Consider the following 14040-nt stretch of genomic DNA (forward strand, 5'->3'; position numbering starts at 1 on the left):
CCTAACCCTATGAGATTAAAAATTTATAGTTTGTACTGTGGAAGCTGAGGCCCTGAGGAAGGTAAGCTGATCCCAGGACACAGGGCTGGGCTGGCTTGGGACCTAGATCAGGGTTTGGGATCTTTAGTTCCATGCCTAGAGGCAGTCTGTTTACTGCCCCATTAGCCCTTCTGCTCATCCAGAAAGTGAAACTGGGTTTTTGTTTTTGTTTTTTTAAAGCGTAAAAGCATAAATCCCACAAACTGAGTCAGGCTGTTCAGTCATTCCAGCCTCATTCAGCCCTAGGAGGGAAGTATTTATATCCCATTTCTTAGGATGGTGTCATTTTACAGGAAACAGAAGTTAAGGATCTTGCTCCTTCGTGCCCTTATCTTTGCAGTGTTTAATCCTCAGAATTATGCCACCAATCCAGTGCCTTCGAGCGAGCTGTGCTAGTAAGGAATGTGACTAAGAGACAGCCTGCTAGACTAGTTAGTAGCCATGCCTTAAGGCCTGGAAAACTGCTCTGAAGATAGTTTGACTTAACTTGGTCACCTGGCTGAAAAGGCAGCCTTGGAGTCCCTCACTCCTTTCCTGGCTAATAATAGTGTGGGCTGTCAGACCTCATGCAGGGGTCATGAGACTGTCCCCTGGCCCTCAGCAGAGAGTGGCTTGGTCCCTGTTGGGGGTGGGGGGGCAGCAGGATCCTTTCAAGCCCAGCCCTCAGCCTCTCCCGCCCCCACCCCTTCCCTCCAGCCTTGGCTGGGACCACAGTCTCCTCCTCACCAGCCCTCTCCTTTCCCTCCAGAGAGAAGGGTGCCTTGGAAGGAAGGAGGCGTGCCCTGGGATGGGCCTGAGCTGTGTCTCTAGTGAGAAGAGGCCGTGCTGAGAATAACCTCCTTGCTTTGTCCTTTGACTTTGGTGGGGCCCTCCCGGCCAAGCATGTGCTGTCATGCTATTTTTAGCAGGTAGGATCCTTTAGGAGGGCCAAGTTCGAGCGGCTTCAGTGTACAGGGCAGGGCCTGGTGCCGAAGCTGTTGCATCTCCTAATCAGGGGAGGAAGGAGGATAAAGCCACTGTAGAGATTGTCATGTGGTGTGAGTGGCCGCCTGAGAGGTCCCTGGGGACTGCCTTTTCTATCGGGCCCTGCCGCAGGGGCCCAGCCCAGCCTCCTGGGCCAGCCAGGCGTGTGACCAAGGCCGCCCAGGGAGCGGGCACTCCTAGGTCGGGACTGCTGTCCTAGGCAAGGGCGACCCGGCAGTGGGCGACCCGGCAGCCAGTTTCTCAGGAAATCGCATCATCCCACTTTCATGGGAAGTCAGCCCGCCTGAGGGTAGGCCCCTAAAATCTCTGTCAAACCGTGGATCCTTGGCAGCCTGCTAACTTCTAGCTTAAGCCAAGATAAAACCTTGGGAGGAGGCACACCCTGGCACCCCGTGGGAATTCGTACCCAGGAGCCCTGAGGGTGAGGGGATGAAAAAGGAGATTGACAAGCTCTGTTCCTCACCCTCACCAGCATCTTTTCTCCCCCGCCCCCTTTTTTTTGTTCCTTCTTTCCTCTCACTTGGAGCTGCCTACTCCAGCCCATCTCTCTGTTTCTGATTAAGAAAGCTTCGAGCCATATAAGGTCCTCTGTGGCCTATGGTTTATGTTGGCTAGAGAGCAAGGTTGTTTTTGCAAAGTCTGATTCAAAGAGGTGACAAGGGCTTCTGTGGGACTGTGTGTGTCTGTCCTCCGTCTCCCCCTACCCCCACCCCCCCAGTGTGGGTGAACCTGTTTGTTCCTCCAGGTTCTTAGCCTTTAGCACCTGGTTCCTGCCCAGTGATGCTGGGGAGTGGTTTCTCTGGCAGCAGCCCTCCAGCCTCATCTTTGCTTCCCCTTCTGTCCCTTGAGTCAGCTGGGCTTGTTCCTGCCGCAGGACTCTGGCTCATCTTCTCCCTGCTGGAACTTTCTCCCCGTCTCCTTTCCCTGTCCGCCCTGATCTTGGCACAGCTGCTCTTCACTGTTCCCTCTGCCGCCACCTCTTCAGAGAAGCCTGCTCTGACCGTTCTGCTAAAGCTCTCCCCTCTCCCAGGCACACTCTACCCAGCCTTTCTCAGCCTAGATTCCTCCTTTAAACTACCCAGCGCCCAAAGTGACCAAGGGACTTTCTCAACTCTACCAACTAGTGCTATTCTGGAAGCACGGGAGTATCATTAATTCGTTCCTTACAGGGGATGCTCAGAACGCAGCCCTCTGAACCTGCTGAGAGAGGCTGCAGGTTTATTGCATTGGTTGCTGCATCTTCCCAGTCCTGTCTTGTTATCTGAAATTGCTCCCTACTCCTCCCTCCACCTTTGCCCTGAGGACTTCCGCCCCACCTCCCGCCCCCATCTCCAGTGCACCCTGGCTCACCGTGGGCATGAAAAATCTTTATTAAGTGGCCATCCCTGATGGGTCCTGAGACTGGAAGCTGTCTAGACCTCGGGGGGGCGGGCAGGGAGAACAAATGCCTTGTCTCTGAAGGGTCTAGCTGTCAGTAGGCATCTCTTTGTGATGGTTACTTACCATGTGTCAGTAAGCACGTGGGGGTCTCTGAAACAAGATTGATACCAGTTATAATGGGAAAAATGAAGCATTACATTTATGCATAAATGAACTGATGCTAATACATGTTTATGATGATGGCTCTCTGTAAGAGAGCATCCACTGTGCTTAATCTTTAGGAATGGATTGACTTCCTTCTTTTTTTTTTTTTCTTTTTTGGCTGCCCCGTGGCATATGGAGTTCTGGGGCCAGGGATTGAATCCGAGCCACAGTGGTAACCTAGGCCACAGCCGCAGCAACTCCAGATCATGAACCCACTGTGCCAGGCGGGGGATCCAACCTGCATCCTAGCGCTCCCAAGATGCTGCCAATCCCACTGTGTCACAGTGGGAACTCCAAGAGTGTGTTAACTTTTTTTTTTGTCTTTTTCGGGCCACATCCACAGCATGTGGAGGTTCCTAGACTAGGGGTCGAATTGGCGCTGTAGCTGCCGGCCTGTGCCACAGTCACGGCAACGCCAGATCCAAGCCATGTCTGCAGCCTACACCACAGCTCACGGCAATGCTAGATCCTTAACCCACTGAGGGAGGCCAGGGATCGAACCCGCGTCCTTATGAAGACCAGTCAGATTCATTTCCGTGGAGCCGTGATGGGAATGCCTGTATTAACTTTTTATCAAAGCGTTGTTTGTAGAAAGATTTGAGTTTTTACTCTGCTGAGGTTTGAAAGAACAGTCCTTTGCCCTGAGTGGTGCCCCACCTGTCCTGCTCTCTTCTAGAGCCAGCTGTCCTCCCTGTCATGTGCCTTTCGACAGGCATCGCTCCATCTCCTGGGAGATTGATTCCAGGAGCCCCTGCAGATACCAAAAGCTGTGGATGCTCAAGTCCCTTACAGTCGGCTGTGTGGCCTCAAGTTCTGCGTCCACGGAGACGGAGGGGCTGGCTGTATTTCCAAATAATGTCTTCCTTTCTTCCTTTTAAAAAATATTATGTGATTTATTTTTCTCCTCTGGAAGATAAGGACTTGGCTCATTGCTACACGTTCCGCCTCATCCTCTCAGTAGTGTTGGGATGTAAATACTGCTGTGGCTGCAAAGTTCTAAGTTCTCCATGTTTCCTTTCTTGTCTGTCTGCCCCTCTCCTCTTGCTTTTCCTGGTTAATTTCCTTTGTTTCTTTAGTTTAGTCTTTGCATCTCTGGCGGTTCTCTGGCTCTCCCCTGGGCCTCTGCCTCTGTGGTCAAGCTCCTGTCTTTGGCAGGAAGCTGCTTTCTTGCTTGAACACAACACATACTCAGCAGTCCCATGCTGCTCCTGGGATGCTGCCTCTGTATGGTAATAGAGCATCCACTGTACTTAATCCTTCAGAATGTTTTGACTTTCTTCTTTTTTTTTTTTTCTTTTTTGGCTGCCCCGTGACATATGGAGTTCCGGGGTCAGGGATTGAATCCCAGCCACAGTTGTAACCTAAGCCGTTAGGTCCCCTGGTTCTGCTTCCCCTGCATCTTGGGGCCTCCTCCTATCCTCTTGTGTTGCTTCTTGGATCCAAGCCTCCTCCTTTCTTGCTTTACTCCCTTGTCTTGATGAGAAAGTGTGCGAGGCTGTGCGGCCAACCAGAAGCAAGCTGATCCCTGCACAGAGGACAAAACCCTTTGAAGGTGCAGGGTTGGGGCTGTGCCCCTGAAGACCTACAGGGATTGGGGGGTTTGGTGGAAAGTCGGCAAAGACAACCAGGCCCCCAGATCCCTCCTGCCACACCAGCGGAAGACCCGGCTTTACTTTAGGAGAAGTTGAAATAAGAGCGGATCTGGGTTCAAGTACCAGGTAGTGGTGAAAATGAAAGTCTGCATGCGGGGTGGGGCACCCCCAACCCCCCTGGGCTCCCCCAGTGCTGCCATTCAGGCTAATGCCTTCCACCTCTCACCCCAGGACATTCAAACATTCTAATATGGGGAGGCTGGCAGCCTGATTCCTGTTTGGTCCCCCTCCGGCCAGGACACTTGCCTGCCTCTTGGCTGAACTTGTCAGTTGATCAGTGGCAGAGGGTGGCAGGTACCTGGCCTTTGGAGAAGTGGCCTTGGTGGGGGGGGGGTTGCCTCCAAAGAATCTGAAAGGCTTGAAAGAGGCTAGCGCGTTTGTCTGATTCATGTGTGTATCCCACCGAGCTGTCGGTACCAATAACTATTTGCTGAATAGAAGTTGCCTTTTCTGGGCTTTTCTGAGTTGGTGTGTTGCCCTGTCTGCCATTTGAAAAGTCAGTGTCTGACATCTTTGCTTTTCCCACTGGAGGTGGTGGTGGGAAGGGTCTTTTCCCTCACGCCAGCATCTTTTCTGATGCCTTTTGAAGGCACGTGCCATTCTTTTTTTTTTTTTTTTCCTGCTTTTTAGGGCCGTACCTACAGTATATGGAAGTTCCCAGGCTAGGGGTCAAATCAGAGCTGCAGCTGCCAGCCACAGCCACAGCACCTCGGGATCCGCGCCAAGTCTGCAAGGGATCGAACCCGCATCCTCATGGATCCTAGTTGGGTTCATTAACAGCTGAGCCACGAAGGGAACTCTAGCACATGGCGTTCTTCTTCTCTTTCCTGTGAGCTTGTTGTCAGAGCACACCTTCATACCTCCTGGGCAGTCTTGTGTTCGGTGGTCATGGCCGGGAACTCCATGTGCCCAGGAATGCCTTCTTGGCATCTGCTTGACTGCCCTCAGAAACCTGTCAGAATTCACTTCTAAAGCCAGAAGGGGAGTTCCCGTCGTGGCGCAGTGGTTAACGAATCCGACTGGGAACCATGAGGTTGCGGGTTCGGTCCCTGCCCTTGCTCAGTGGGTTAAGGATCCAGCGTTGCCGTGAGCTGTGGTGTAGGTTGCAGACGCAGCTCAGATCTGGTGTTGCTGTGGCTCTGGTGTAGGCCTGCGGCTACAGCTCCAATTAGCCTGGGAACCTCCATATGCCGTGGAAGCGGCCCAAAGAAATAGCAAAAATAATAATAATAATAATAATAATAAAAAAAAAATAAAGCCAGAAGGTTGCCAAGAGTCAGGGATGAGGGGCAGGATGGATATGACATAGTTGTTTAAGCTGCCTTTTTTTTTTTTTTTTTTTTTTTTTTTTGGCATTTGGAAGTTCTCAGGCTAGGGATTGAATTGGAGTTGCAGCCGCCAGCCTACGCTGCAGGCGCAGCAATGCCACATCTGAGCCAAGTCAGTGACCTGCCCTACAGCTCACAGCAACACCGGATCCTTAACCCACTGAGTGAGGCCAGGAATTGAACCTGTGTCCTCATGGATGCTAGTCAGATTCCTTTCCACTGAGCCACAATGGGAACTCCAGCTGTTTTTTAAAGCCACATCCCTGTCCCCAGGGGGAGCAATGGGAAGCTCTTTGTAGGAGATGCTGATTTTCCTGAATCATCTGAAGCCTAGTAAGACTGGGTTTGGTCAGAGGAAGTGGGAAGCAGGTGGGCAGGTCACCTTGCATGGGTTCCTGTTTTCTCAAGTTTTCCCAACTGGGAAGTTTAATTTTTCATGGAGCTGGAGGAGGAAGAGCTCTTAAATTTGAGACCCATGTCCAGATGGGATTTTTTTCACCTCTGATTCCCCTTACCTGGGGCTCCTGTTTTGGACCCCAAGTTTCCACTTTGGCTGGAGAAAACTTCACTGAGCAGGTACCCCCACCCAGGTGTTACTGGGCGAAGCCTCTGGTCTCCTGGAGGGCAACCAGGAAGTGTTCTGTGGCTTTTGTTGGACAGCTGGTCCACCCAGAACAGGCAGTGTGGCTAGTCTGGCCATGCCAGCTCCTCTGGCTGCTCGGCAGGGCCATCACAATGGAGGGTGTGGGGGACAGTCCCCACTGTGAACTAATTTGGAATCTTGAGGGTGCCAGCATGAGTCACAGCCCACTCAAGGCCCTGAAGGATGAAAGTAACAACCCTGTGAACACAGGCTGGGCAAGACCAACACTCCTGAGGCATGGCCCCTGCACTCTGATTCCTGGGCCCCAGCCATGCTGCTGAGGGTGAGTGGCCTGGCTCAACATCGTCCCCCACCCTCGGTGGCAGGACCAAACTCTGCCCAGCAAGGTAGGTGTTGGCCGTTGCAGTGTTTATCCAGCTCTCGTGTTGCCTTTCAGCTCGTTGGGGACACCCTCTAGCAGTGCACTGTCCACTGGGTACCCACCAGCTGTATGTGGCTATTTGGATTTAAATTAATATCAAATAACATTTAAGATTCAGGGAGTTCCCTCATGGTGCAGTGGGTTAAGGATCTGGTGTTGTTATTGCAGCGTCTTGGGTCACTGCTATGGCGCAGGTTCGTTCCCAGGCCCTGGAACTTTCACATGCCTTGGATAAGGCCCCCCCCCAATTTTTTTTTTTTTTAAGATTCATTTCCTCAGTGACTCTGGTCACGTTTCAAGTGCACAGTATACTGCCCCCTGTGACTTAAGTGGCTGCCAGTACTGGACTGCATTTGCCTCTTGTGACCTGCTCTGCTTTGGCCGTGTCTTGACCGAAAGGTCAGGCTCCTTTTGTCTGGTCCTGCCAGTTCGTGTTGGCTTCGACTCTCAGGACTCATTCTGCTCTATTCTGGGACCTGCTGCCTCCTCCACCCTGCAAGCCATCTTGGGTGTAGAACCTTAGTTTATATCTTAAGCCCACCCAGCATTAACCTGAGGAAATCCTGGTCTTTGAGGCAGCCTCCTTGAATTCTCTGCCCGCTTCTGAAATTGGGCTCGGCTTGGTGCAGGTGTTTGAGCTGCACACAGAGATTCTTCCATGGGGATTGTGAGCTTCTGGTGGCCAGAAGCTTTTTCTTGCAGGGACTTAAATGTATTCGAATGTATGAGCATAGCCTCCTCTTGATGAGGAGTTAAGTTAAATGCATCCTGTGCAGACCCGGAGGCACCCTTGTACCTGGCAGTCTTTGACCAAGATCTGTGTGCGCGTGGCCCTCCTCCCAGCAAGCTTGGGGGGTTGTGGGGGGGCACCCAGGAACATGGGCAGCCTGCTGTTAGACTCTGCACGCAGTGGCAGCAAGGGCTGGCCTTTAGGTTCTGGGTCATGGAGCTGGTCCCCGTCCTTAGAAGCCCCCCCCCTTAGCTAGAATTTGATGTGTCAGGCATGCTAGAGATGGGATGTCTTGCGCCCCCTGTTGGTGAACACCCAGGGCCCTCTTCAGCAAAGTGAATGCATATATATATATCGCTGGAGTAATGGAAGAGAGAGTCAGATTTCACTTTGGAGAGGGTATAAAAGTCCCTTTAGAACATGGAGTAGATGTGGCTTCACTGGCCAGTCCCCAGCCCACCCTGGCTTGTGAGGTTTTTGGCTCCCTGAGCTTTTGCTTTCTGATCGATCCCCACGACCCCCCACCCCCACCCCAGTCAGTTAATCTCATGCAGCTCTTTTTCCACAGTAACCACAGCCAAATTGATTGAGTCATTGGAACCACTACTCTTGGTTTTCTTGTTTAGCAAATCTCCCAGAGATTTGTTTTCTTGTTGGGCAGAAGGCTCTAGACGGCGGTGACGGGCCCGGCCCTCAGGCTTGGGAGTGAGACCATTACTTCTCCAGAGGTGAGCTGTTCTGAGGAGCTGCAGGTTCCTCTGGGAGAAGGAGGACATCCTCAGAACCTAGAGGGACCAGGGGAAGGCTGCGGCCTTGTGGGGCCATGGCACGTGCCTGCCCCCAGATCTCTGGCACTCTGTGACCGCCGGGCAGCCAGCCAGCCTGCATGTCTTCCCGAGCAAATGGACCTGCTAAAAATAAGCAGGCAGCTATTCAGTTCCAGCAGATTCAAAATAGCCAGGTCTCCTCCCCACCAGTGCAAGGGCGGGCTCTGCATTCTTGTGCCAGGCTTTGCCCAGCGGGAGGCAGGCCCGCCTGGAGTGCCCTGGGCCTCTGGTAGGATGTCCCAGGGTGATTAGCAGGTGAGTGTGGAGGTTGTTAGACCTACAGTGTTAAATAGCACTTCTCTCTTCAGAGGTTCAAGTTTTTTGTTTTTTGTTTTTTTTTTAAAAAAAGCCATATACACCCAATGCCAGGGCAAAGAGAGCAACTCCTGAGTCTGTGCCCAGACGAGGAAGGTACCATGAGCCTCGTGACGCTGAGGTTGTGGGTGTGTGTGAAGGTGGCCCTGTCGGGATCCAGGAAAGGTGGGTGCACCCTGCACCACCTGTGCGGGCTTATCAGACCACATAAAGCAGGGTAAACAGCACCTTCGCAATTCACAGCAAGTCTTCTCTAGGTGAGATCGGAGGCGGTGGGACCCTTCTAAGTTGGAGGGCCAAGGAGGTGAGGACTTTTCTTCCCTGGGACGTGCCCTTAGTGGAGACCACTAGCCTGAGCACACCCTTTGGGTGGGGTGGAAGCTGATTGGGAGGGGCAGGGGAGCTCTTGGCTCTGTTCTCAGGGGGGCTGGCTCCTGTCAGTCGTCTCAGTCCTCTGGTTTCGAGGAAAAGACGGCTGAGCCCTGTGTTCCCTTCCTGTCTGGGATCTCAGATCTCTTCTCCAGTGCCTGGAGCCAAAGGCAGTTCCTGTCCTGTGGCCTCTGGAGAGAAGGGGGGACCACCCTCCCCACGGAGAAGCAGAGGCTCCCGGTACCTCAGTTCTAGTCCCAGTGGAGTGGTGGGCCCCTGGCATCAGGTGGGGATCTTCAGGATCCCGTGGATGGGGTGGGTGACGCTGCAGTATTAAATCAGCCCCCTTCTAAGAGGTCCTTCTGGCCCAGCAACGCAGGGGTATTTGTCTGGCTTGGAAATGCAGGAAGTGTTTCCTGAGCTGTAATTGGTTGGGCGGCCTGTTGGGGGTGGGGTGGAGCTGTAGGCATGGATTTGGGGGCTTGAGCCTCAGTCTCTGGGGACCCAGCTGGGCTGGGCTGGATTAGGTGGGTGAGGGGCAGAGGTGCTCCTGAGCAACTGACGGAGCATAAGTCGTGGCACCAGGCGGCTGATTCTGTGTGTTCAGTCTGAACTGGGACAGGGAGCAACATAAGAGGTGGCCCAGGAGGCCTGGGATTGGTGGGCCAGGCTCTGGCTTGCAGTGTGGGTCTCCTAGGGTGCAGAACTAAAGCTAGGCTGGTGCTTTGTGTGGGCCTCTGCCTTATTGCAGTGTAGCCAACCTCTGAGATCTCAGGGGCAACTGCTGGAGAGCAGACCCCCTGGGGGCAACTTTTAGTTTCAAAGGGATTGGAGGGCTTCTCCCAGCTGTTTTTTTGTTTTTAATTTTATTGGAGTACAGTTGACTTACAATGTTTTGTTAGTTTCAGGTGTACAGCAAAGTGATTCACTTATACATAGATGCACCCATTCTTTTTCAGATTCTTTTCCCGTATGGGTTATTACAGAACATCAAATAGATTTCCCTGTGCTATACAGTAGGTCCTTGTTACTGAATCTATTGTATATATAATAGTGTGTATAGGTTAATCTCATCCTCCTAATTTATCCCTCCCCCCAACATTTCCCCTTTGGTAACCACAAGTTTGATTTCGAAACCCAAGTTTGTCTCTGTTTATAAATTCCTTTGTATCATTTTTTCTGAGATTCTACATTATAAGTGATCTCATGATATCTGTCCTTCTCTAACTTCACTTACATGATGATCTCTCGGTCCATCCCTGTTGCTGCAAGTGGCATTTTTCATGGCTGGTAATATTCCATTGTGTATATGTACCACTTGTCTTTATCCACTCCTCTATCAATGGACATTTAGGTTGCTTCTATGTCTTGGCTACAGTAAACAGTGCTACAGTGAACATTGGGGTGCGTGCATCTTTTGGAATTCTGGTTTTCTCCAGATAGATGCCCAGGAGTGGGATTGCTGGATCTTATGATAGTTCTATATTTAGTTTTTAGAGGAACCTCTATAGTGTTCTCCATAGTGGTTGCACCAGTGTAAGTCTGTAGCCTTGGGCCCTTGGTGTGTAAAATGGGGAGACTGCTCCCTGTGGGTTGTTAAGACATAGGATTCTTTTTCTTCCTCTCCACCCCATTCCATTTAAACTTCTACCTGAGAGCAGAGAAGTGCTACAGTACTATGGGAATCCCAACTATAAACCAGTTGAGGAGTTCCCGTCGTGGCGCAGTGGTTAACGAATCCGACTAGGAACCATGAGGTTGCGGGTTCGGTCCCTGCCCTTGCTCAGTGGGTTGACGATCCGGCGTTGCCGTGAGCTGTGGTGTAGATTGCAGACGCGGCTCGGATCCTGCGTTGCTGTGGCTCTGGCGTAGGCCAGTGGCTACAACTCCGATTGGACCCCTAGCCTGGGAACCTCCATATGCCGCGGGAGCGGCCCAAAGAAATAGCAAAAAGACAAAAAATAAATAAATAAATAAATAAAAAATAAACCAGTTGAAATGGAATTGCCTAGTTAATAAAGAATTAGATACAAAGTTAGAAGAAAACCTGGGTTCAAATCCTACCCCCGCAGCCCCACTTCCTGTTGCGTGTGACCTCTTGGGTGGGACTTGATCACACTGCCTTATCCTGAGAGCACCCTTCCCCTGTAATCTTTTGTCCCTCTCAATTTTTTTTTTTTTTTTTTTTTTGCTTTTTAGGGCCACGCTCATGGCATGTGGAAGTTCCCAGGCTAGGGGTCTAATCACAGCTGCAGCTGCCGGCCTACACCACAGCTACAGCAGTGCTGGATCTGAGCCTCGTCTTTGACCTACACCACAGCTCAAGGGAATGCTGGATCCTTAACCCACTGAGCGAGGCCAGGGATTGAACCTGCATCCTCGTGGATCCTAGTCAGGTTCTTTAACTGCTGAATCGCAACGGGAACTCCTGCCTGTAGTTTCTTTTAAGGAAAGATTCCAGATGGGGAATTTGGGGATCATAGGGTATAGTCATAAAGTTTTTTGTTTTTGTTTTGTTCTTTTATGGTCACACCTGCAGCATATGGAAGTTCCTGGGCTAGAGGTTGAATCAGAGCTGCAGCTGCAGCCTACACCACAGCCACAGTGACGCCAGGTCCTTAACCCACTAAGCAAGGCCAGGGAGCAAACCTGCATTCTCACAGAGTCAGCGTCAGTTCCTTAACCCACTGAACCACAATGGCAACTCCTGGTAATAATGTCTTAAGAGAAGTACAAAATTCTTTGATTGGCCTGTGCAATGCCTCGTCTACATGGACCCATTAATGTGTGTTCCAGATTTAATATCCTTGGCTCTGTGGCCTTGAGTTGTTTTAACCTTTAGAATGGTAATACATATTCCCAACCAAGTGGTTGAGGATTAAGTGATGAAACAGAAAGTATCTAGTGAGGTTCCGTGTTGGAAGCTGGAGCTCTAAGATAGCTGAAGGGATTATTAATACAACGTCTTCTGAGCCCCAGCCCCTCCTGAGCTCCACTTTGTATTTTCCAGTCCCATTGCTTCATCCTCAGACATTAGGGAGCAGGCAGAGCCTCCTTGCCGTCCCGCTTGCATCTCTCACAAGCATCCTATCTTTTTTTTTTTGTCTTTTTGCCTTTTCTAGGGCCACACCCATGGCATAGGGAGGTTCCCAGGCCAGGGGTCTAATCGGAGCCGTAGTTGCCAGCCTAGACCACAACCACAGCAATGCGGGATCCGAGCTGAGTCTGCAACCTACACCACAGCTCACGGCAACGCCGGATCCTTAACCCACTGAGCAAGGCCAGGGATCGAACCCAAAGCCTCCATGGTTCCTAGTCAGATTCGTTAACCACTGAGCCATGACGGGAACTCCAACAAGCGTCCTATCTTAGTAAATCTATTTCTTGCCTAAAAAAAAGGTATTAGCGAAAAGATTTCTCTTTACAGATGAGGGACTTTCTGGCGATGACACCTCCCCACATCCTCACTTTGGGGCACAGCACTTTTTCTGGGCTCTCTCACAAGCTGTCACATCCTTGTAAATTCACTGGTCTTACTAAATGGCAGCTTGTGATTACGTAGGTCTGAGATGGGGCTGGGATACTGTACTTCTAGCAAGTTCTCAGGTGACGCTCAGCGCTTCTAATCCACAGGCTCTACTTTGAGAAACACAGTCTCCAGGATTTTTTTTTTTTTTTTTTTTTTTGGTGGTAGTTTCTAGCCTCACCTGAACTGTGGAACCACTTGGGAAACCTTATGCTGTGGTTTTTCTGGAGAACGTTGATATAAGTAAACTAGTAAGAGCTGTTAAAGCATTTACACATATCTCTGCAGCAAAGCACAAACTAAATTAAGGAGTAATTCACCATATCAGTGGAGGGTTTTGGAAGGGTTTTTTTGATTTATTTATTTATTGCTTTTTAGGGCTGCACCTGTGACATATGGAAGTTCTCAGGCTAGGAGTCAGATTGGAGCTGTAGCTGCCAGCCTACACCACCGCCACAGCCACACCGGACCCAGCCGTGTCTTCGACTTACACCGCAGCCCATGGCAATGCTAGATCCTTAACCCACTGAACAAGGCCAGGGATCAAACCCCTATCCTCATGGATATTAGTTGGGTTCATGACCTGCTGAACCGCAGCGGGAACTCCCGGCTTTTGGTTTTAAGAAGGCATAGTTTTTGCAGACAGGATAAAATTTGCTGGTGGGGAAGGCACGGAATACAAGTGTGTATTCTAGGAGTTCCTGTCGTGGCGCAGTGGTTAACGAATCCGACTAGGAACCATGAGGTTGCAGGTTCAGTCCCTGCCCTTGCTCAGTGGGTTGACGATCCGGCGTTGCCGTGAGCTGTGGTGTAGGTTGCAGACGCGGCTTGGATCCCGCGTGCTGTGGCTCTGGTGTAGGCCGGTGGCTACGGCTCCAATTCGACCCCTAGCCTGGGAAACTCCATATGCCACGGGAGCGGCCCAAAGAAATAGCAAAAAGACAAAAAAACAAAAACAAAAAAACAAGTGTGTATTCTAGAATAGGTTGGTTGCATACTTCTAATGAGAGCTAACTCTGCTTTGCAAGCCTTTTTATCTCAACTCATCCTATACCGAGCCATCTTTCACCAGGTGTGTCTCCATCTTACAGGTGAAGAGAACTGACTTTCCTGTCTGCTTTATGTGTCTCCACCTTTTTCCAGGCCCTTATTTCTCCTTGTCTGGATCCAAAGGACTTGATCTTCAGGCTCTTCCATTTGATAATACTGTTTGTCCTGCTCTGAGAATAAGTTGGAAACACAGTTTGGTGTGTATACCTTGCAGACCTAAGCAGATTCTGTGTTGTCCATGGGAAAAAGTCCAGACTCTGCCGGGGGTGCACGACCCTCATCTAGTCCGCTAAATAATTTGATTCTCAAACATGACACGAATCTCCCTGCCACTGTGTGTTTTGCTGGTCCCTCCCCTTGGAGCATCCCCTGTCCTTTAAAAAATCTTCTCATCTTCTGACTCTCTTGCTGGGTAACTGCCATTTCGTTGACTCATGGTCTTGGGGCACACGTGAGGGACATAATAATATGTACATGTGGATTCCTCGGGTGTTTAAAAATGCTCCAACACCACTTGAGCAGACAAGTGTTCTGAGAGTTTCAAGAACTAAACATAACTAGTCCTTTGGGGGAAACAGGGAGAATTTGGCATCAAGGAGAGATGCAGGAAG

Source organism: Sus scrofa, chromosome 12 (genome assembly GCF_000003025.6).
Source record: "Sus scrofa isolate TJ Tabasco breed Duroc chromosome 12, Sscrofa11.1, whole genome shotgun sequence".
Taxonomy (NCBI): Eukaryota; Metazoa; Chordata; class Mammalia; order Artiodactyla; family Suidae; genus Sus; species Sus scrofa.